Genomic DNA, 7,712 nt, shown 5'->3' with positions numbered 1-7,712 from the left:
CACTTAAGTTGTATCTGAAAATGTTAGCAACTCATTTGTTTTTGCTTGAAGATATCACGCTTAAATAGGTAACGATAGATAATAGTTGAGTCATGGTGAGATGAGCATTTTGAGTACAACAATTCTAATCTAACCAGGGGGCAAGAGGGACTTGACCATAAGTTTGTTTATCAGGAAAAACATTGAAAGAAAACAATTTCCAATGACCAACGATTGTCTATGTTTAGCTTTTCATCCTTAGGTATATCAGCGTATGAAATACATAGAGTCACTCTCACTCATTTCCGAGATTTTTTTTACTTTTTGGAATCTTTGTTTATTTTTTTATATTTCTTTCTTTTTTTTCGATTTTTTTGAAGCAAACTATTATCTAAGCTCGGTGCGGGAAACTTGGACCACTGATTAAGTCTCCCGACCATAGCATGGGTCAAGTCTCCCGCAGTCCCTTTTAGTCTATTCAACAGATATTTTCTTGAAACTTTTAAAACAATTATAAAAAAGGCTCATCATTTGTAAAACAATATTAATCAATGAAAGCAATAAAACTAAATAAGACCACGCACCTATTAAACTTTTCAGACAGTGTAATAAACAAAAATTATTCAATTTCTTACTTCCTAACAACAAAATCACGTTCAACCCTCTCACTCCTGAACTGTTCTGATGGCGGCCAAAATGGAGCCGCCACTGGTTGTGCTTTGTTACGAGTATGTCGCAAGATATTTACGATACCGGTAGCGCGAAATTTGACTCGAAATATTTGAGGTGGTTCAAGTCTCCTACCTGAGCAAGTCTCCATAACTTGTTCTAAATTCGGTAAATCAAAGATTGTTATGAATATGCTCGGACAGGTAAATTGGATATTTAAGATGCCCTCTTATTGATGTCAGAAAATGTTATACTGCGTGTCACAAATTTGAGGTACGACGTCATCGATATTCTTTTCTCATGACAATCCTAATTTTTTTATGACTATTTTTGAAAGGCAAGCATATCAATTTACCCATGTGTACGAATTATCAAATTCTTATTCCTTGTTAAAAAGATATTCAACTAACATCAAACGAAAATGGAGGAATCGGAGTCAACTTAATGAAATAATTCGGGCAATCTTCTACAAAGTTCTGGATTAGTTTATTATTTTCCTAACTAATATGAGTTTGGTTGTGTGTACCATATGAAATGAAAGCAAAGGTAAGATAGAAAGCTCAGAATCCAAAATGCAAATTTTTTTGACTTCTTCATCGAATACCATTTTTTACAAATGAAAAACTCAGCTGAATAAACTTGAATACTTCATTCACCATAGAAGTCAGATAACCTAGAATGACTTGAGAACATCAGTTTCTAGGAATATTAAACACAAATCAGTGAGATGCAACTCTACAACATTTTCATAGCATATGTTGAAGACCTGAAAAGGGATGCAGAAAAATCGTCATTATTGTTTACGGATAGGCAGTCCTTAAAAAACTTCATTGTTCTTAATACAGCTCAAAAACATCTAGAAGGGCTCCACAACTGGGCAGGATATAAGAGTATCTTTTTAAACGTGATGAGTGATTCTCTTCCCAGCGAAATTTGGAGATCTTTTTCATCTAATAAAAGCTCAGTTTGGTCAAAAGTGAAATATTTGGTAGAACAAGGTGTATATTATTATCATTATTAATAAAAAACGATTTCAGGCTTGAAGTATTTTTTATACTTGTGCTTATTAATATTGAGGGTTGGAAGGTAAACTTCTAACTACAAAAACACTCAATGTGAAGTCCTTGTGGTTGATAAAATTCATTGTCATTCTGGAGAAGTGTCAGCTTTGAAGAAAACCTTTTTCTTGTTCTTGTAATGAATACAGTGCTACATCGATACAGGTTTGATTGAAATCTTTAGGATCAATGTAAAAATCAACCTTCCTTTTCTGAAACCAATGGAAATAATAAAAAGATTCTGAATGGATTTAATCTTTGAATGGAAAAAACATAAGCGATTATGTCCTTCTTGTTCATATCGTCTGTTAAATATTATCTACCCACACCCATGAAATCTTTCAGTTAATCACGTGTGCGTTATATTTATTGTCCAAAAAAATATCCCTAGGAGCGTCGAACTAAATCGTACTCTTTGGTGAATTGGGAAATTACACGGTGGCTTTATGCCAAGAAGTCGATAGAGTAAATCAGGAACAGCAGCGATATCTGACGGAAACCTGACAAACTCATTCTCGTTCCATACAGATATTTGCTCAGCATATCCATTCTCCTCGCCAGCTGGTGCTGCCATTCGGTTCCTGCAGCAGCTGCCGAAAATACACAGGAGTTTGTTTCCTGAATTTGAGATTGGTAACGGCCCAACAAGAAAAGGGATTACCTCCAATATGTCACGTCATCGAATTTGTTATTTTGATGCGTGTTTTCTCTGCCTTCCTTGTTATCTTTTGGGAGCATTCATAGGAATTTCAGAAAATTGGGGGTATCAGAAATGGGTCACCACATTTTATAGTTTTTCATAGTATAATATCATCTACTTCATACCTAATTTTGTCTATTTAGGGGGGGGATCATCAAGGATGATGAATTGCCCAATAATCCATCATGAATTTCGTCGAGTCTGTCTAATGACTCGATTAAATTGGACCAAAAGGAATTTGAGCTGTTCATCATCTAGGGGGTTGGTAAATGGTTGTGAGCATCAGATCCTTGTTTTTGCTCGCAGAACTATGTATGTAACATATTCTGCAGTTCGTGTGTAAAAAGGTGAGGTGGAAGCAAAAAGTTTCAGGTCTTACTCTGCGAAATTCATTCATACAGGAGTTACAGGACCTAAATCTAGCTTATTGAAAGCATATTTGCAGAAAAGTTTAGGGAATTCACACAATCCGCTCTCCTTTCAATTGAGGAAAGGTCAATGCACACAAAACAACCGACAAGTTAAATTCTTTGGAATTCACAATCAAATTACTCAATATTTTCATGTGAAGTCCGTCATCGCTTCCCTGAATGTTTATTGAGTTCAAGTAAGCTGAAGATGGACCTTTATATGTCCAAAACATGTCCTAAGTAAATAAATTGTGTTGGTTGAGGCTTGAAGGTTTCCTCCTTTTACTCTATATTGAGATAATTGATTTTTCATTTGAATTCACAAACTTCCAACTTCCTTCCAACCCACTTACGAGGAGTTTATGGAGTTTCATTTCAACATAAGTAGATTTGGTTGATTGACAAAATTTTTGAAAATTACCTTTAACATTACCCTGAAGCACACTCTGACATTATTGATAAGAAAGCTAAGTTGAAATGAATTTTAGTCTATTAACATCTATTCCGACGAGAGTCTACTCTATTCAATTCACATCATGCCTTATATTGATTAGTGTGGTAATCATTTCTTTATTTACTCAGGAAAAAATAATTCATGGCATTTATTTGGACTGAAAATTAATCGAGATTTCAGTCATTTTTAAATGTTTCAAAACGGCTTCTTAATTTTATGTGCAAAATGGGCAGAATTCGATGGGGTTAAATGGTAGCTCTGTGATTGTCTGAGACCTATAGGGAAAAATAGATGCCACATTTTCGAACTCGATTTTCAGAAGATAGAAAAACGTCCAAAAACTAATTTTTTCTGCTATTTGAGTTGGAGCCTTTACTTCCTAAAGTTTCAGTTACATCGAAAAACAAATGTTACATTCTACAGTCACTGTATGGCGTAGTCGAAGATATTTTTCAGTCCGCCACTTCAGTGATATGACGTACCTACTACAGGTAGGTACGTCATTTCACAGCAGTCCTATATTTTTTATTCAGAATATATAATGAACGTCATGTATGGAATTGTTCTTTTGAAAAAAATTCAAAAACTAGTTGGGTCAGGTCATAAATCATACCATTTATCCTAGAGCTTTATGTTTCTATATTGTGTCCAATTAGGAGAGACTTTTATGATCACTATCATTCTGCATATTTGAAGAGATGCTAGGAAAATGAGGAAGTAAAGAGAATTTCAAATCTCTGGAAGTGATCTTCAAGTTTCTCATTCTCTTCATTACCTAACACAACATCAAAACTCGAAGTTTTATAACCATTATCTTGTTATCACTGAAAACGACCTGCTAACTTGACAAGTTTTTGAGAACAATTCGAGGGACGTTGTATATTATGCAGGGTGAGTACAAATATTTCAACACTAGATTCTTGAGGTCGAAAGAAACACTTTTTTCTCATTCCATGTTTTCTGATTCGATCCTGATAAAAAGATATAGTCATTTTAAGTTTTTATAATGAGCTGTACCACCTCTGGAAAAGAAAAAATTACATTCATAATAGCTAAATTTGTTACACTACACACATCTGTGGTTCTATTGAACGGAGTTGTATTCATCAAATTACTCGAAAACGGAGCATTATACAAGAAAATAAGAAGAATACTTTTATTTTACAAATCGTCCAAATATTGAATAGCGTCCAACTTAGTTTCAAGAGTTGGGTTACTTTAATTTTTGGTGTTTTATAGTACGTAATTGTCATAATGAGAAAACTGGAAGAAAAAAAATCATCAAATAAATCGAAAACTCTTTTCCTTCGTTAAAACCATTTGTAAGATAAAACTTAAAATAACTTTTTTTTATGGTTTTTCAGCAGCCTGTATCTTTCTAACGGAGCCGATTAGTAAAAAAATGTAAAGGAAAAAAGTATTTCTTTTGACCTACTGTTAAAATATTCGTACTAGTCGAAGTCGCACCCAATATATTCTGAATCAGAAGAAAATATGGCACTGAGATATGTAAAAAAATATTCATTTTCACCCATTATTTTTTAGGTTCTGGTTGATAATTTTGGTTTTGTGAAAATCTCTCAGGATTATCGAAGGTTTCGATCATCTAGTTTCATCTTTTTTTTCTTCCACTCATCTTTGAATCAACTACTATTACCTAAAATACAACAATTCTGCGTGCCCTGATGAATAAGTATACAATTTGCGATCACAAAGCTGACCTAGTAGAACGTCAATTATAGCTCTTATATCGAAAAAGGATAGCCCAAACACCAATCAATATCAATCTTAGACTTCATGAAGATTAAAGAAAGAATTTCTTTCACCTTCACCGTTTTTTTTTCTGTTTATTATTTACCCGTATCCGAGATTCCCACAAATACTGATAGGTCACAGTTTTTGATATGTGCGAGATGAAAAGAAATCGCGTCGAAAGATCAGAGGAATCGGAGGAATATTTGGACAGAAAGAGCAAATATGAAGTGCAAAGTGAGACTCCTCACGTACCCATTGACGTCATTCGAAACAATTGCATCTATTTTCAACGTGTTTATATCGATTCGAAATGGAATTATTTACTTTAACTTCAGATTGAGTTTCACTTATTTTTCTTCAACAAATAATATTTACTGTAACGTAGAGGCGCTTAGGAAAAGTGGCGCGGAATTTGACTGAAATAATAGATCGGAATTCTGAAAAAACACCTCGACATCATTCTCGATTCCTATGGGAATCGACATCTTGATCAACTGGATTATATTCGCAATAAAAAGAATCATAGTGGCGACCTTTTGATAAGGTTCATTTTCAAGAATTTAAAATTATATCACTTGATTACTCTTCCTGAATCTCGAGCAAAATATTCAGGATTACTGAGATTATCACGCTCATAAAAAAATCGACAAATATTACCTATGTACCTTCTAAATCTAAGTAGCCAACTACAGACACTATACGAGAATCAATAGAAAGTCAATTCCATATTCCATCGTGAAATACAAAAAAATATGTCTCCTCTTGCGCTAGGTGGCGCTAAGGTATGGTCATACACTGTAGCTTCTACTAGCATCGAAAAAAGGGACATTACCTTTGAGGTGCTCAGAAGAGGTCAAATAACACAGAAACCATGGCCAGCATCTTATCATCTTCGCTGAATGGTCATTCTGTTGATATTGATTGTTGGTGGTCAGCTTGTTGATTTTTATATCAAAGTATGCCAGATGTAAATTTCGTTTCCTGACAAAAAATCCGATATCTTTTTCTGTACTGGATTCTTGATAGAAAATCGTGTCAAATAACACAGAAACCATGGCCAGCATCTTATCATCTTCGCTGAATGGTCATTCTGTTGATATTGATTGTTGGTGGTTAGCTTGTTGATTTTTATATCAAAGTATGCCAGATGTAAATTTCGTTTCCTGACAAAAAATCCGATATCTTTTTCTGTTCTAGATTTTTGATAGAAAATCGGAAATATATGATATTCAGAAAACATTGTATAATTATTCAAGTATATCTGATGATACTGGCGCATTTTTGAATTCCCTCAAACTCCTTCTGTTTAGAAGAATGAAAGACTATCAACATACCGAGAATTTCGAGGGTATTTCCATGCTCTTTTAATTTTATCGACGAAAACATGAGAAATGTCCTCATTTTTCGTTTGAAGTTACAAATCTGAAACTTGAACCTTCTACAGGCACTTTTTCACGTAGAATCCACTGATGAGCTCAAAATATTTGTTCATTTCGAATCATTAGGTGCACTTACATTTTTTTAGATGCAAACTTTTATTGAATTTGTTATTTTTTAATTGGAAAAAAATATTTTGCCAGTAGATTCTACGTATAAAAGTGCCTAGGAAGGTTCAAGTTTCAGATCTGTAACTTCGAAGACAAAAAAGTTATGAGAACTTTTCGGAGTCGTCAAAATCTCGATTTTTGTTTATAACTCGAAATCTAAAAATGATAGGCCGATACTTTTTTCAGATTTGGATTAGTCATGAAAGAAGAGCTTGAGAATGTGTCATCCGTTTTCTTCTAGCTGCTATAGTTCTCGAGATCCCCTCAGTAGACAACGAATTTTGCCCACCCTGTACATACTCTTATCAGAGATAGAGTCGGCTTAGCTAAGTAAGGATTGACTATAAAAAAATAATTTCTGTCCTTTCACCAGGAAGCTACAGGGTGATTTTCGAAATCCATGGAAATACTCAGACCATCATTAAAGCCAAACTTATCGACGGAATTTATTGAAACTTGGTAGGTTATTGACACATGCTGAGATCGAGTCAGAGATATATCAATTATTTTAATATTCCAGGGCCGGACTCCTCATTTGAAGTGTTCAGGGTGAAAACACCACTTTGTATTTCGAATTTCAAATAATTGTCGCTTTTACACCCAGCATAAAAAAACTAGGTGAAGAATTATAATATTCCCAAATTCTTCGTCAAAAAACGGAGATTTTTGGCTACTTCACACCTCGTACAACAAGAAGAGAATGAAAAAATTACCCAGTGCCAGTAGCATATAGACAAAAAGGATAAGGCTTCAAACTTAGGCAATTTTTTAGTTGTTCAGTTCACTTTCTTGTTTGCTCCCACATTAAGATGAGTTACTATGAAATTTCTTATCAAGAAAAAAATTTTTCACATTTTTGGGTGTTTACTGTTATTGACACGTGACAAAAGTGTGTCGTATTCATAAGGAAAAACCTTATATTACATGCATCATCGTCATTTTGGAAGTAGTGACTTGAATGAGTATTCCAAGGATTTTCAATCCGAGATGAATTTTTTTTTGAGAAGGTTTTATAAAGTTTGTTGGTTACTATCTTACACCTCACGTACGCACCAGCGCTTCAAATCAGATTTGTTTATAAAATCGGAAAATGAAACCTAAATATAAAAATATCTAAAAATAATGGCCCACATATGAACT

Source organism: Coccinella septempunctata, chromosome 3 (assembly GCF_907165205.1).
Source record: "Coccinella septempunctata chromosome 3, icCocSept1.1, whole genome shotgun sequence".
Taxonomy (NCBI): domain Eukaryota; kingdom Metazoa; phylum Arthropoda; class Insecta; order Coleoptera; family Coccinellidae; genus Coccinella; species Coccinella septempunctata.
This window is presented reverse-complemented; position numbering follows the sequence as displayed.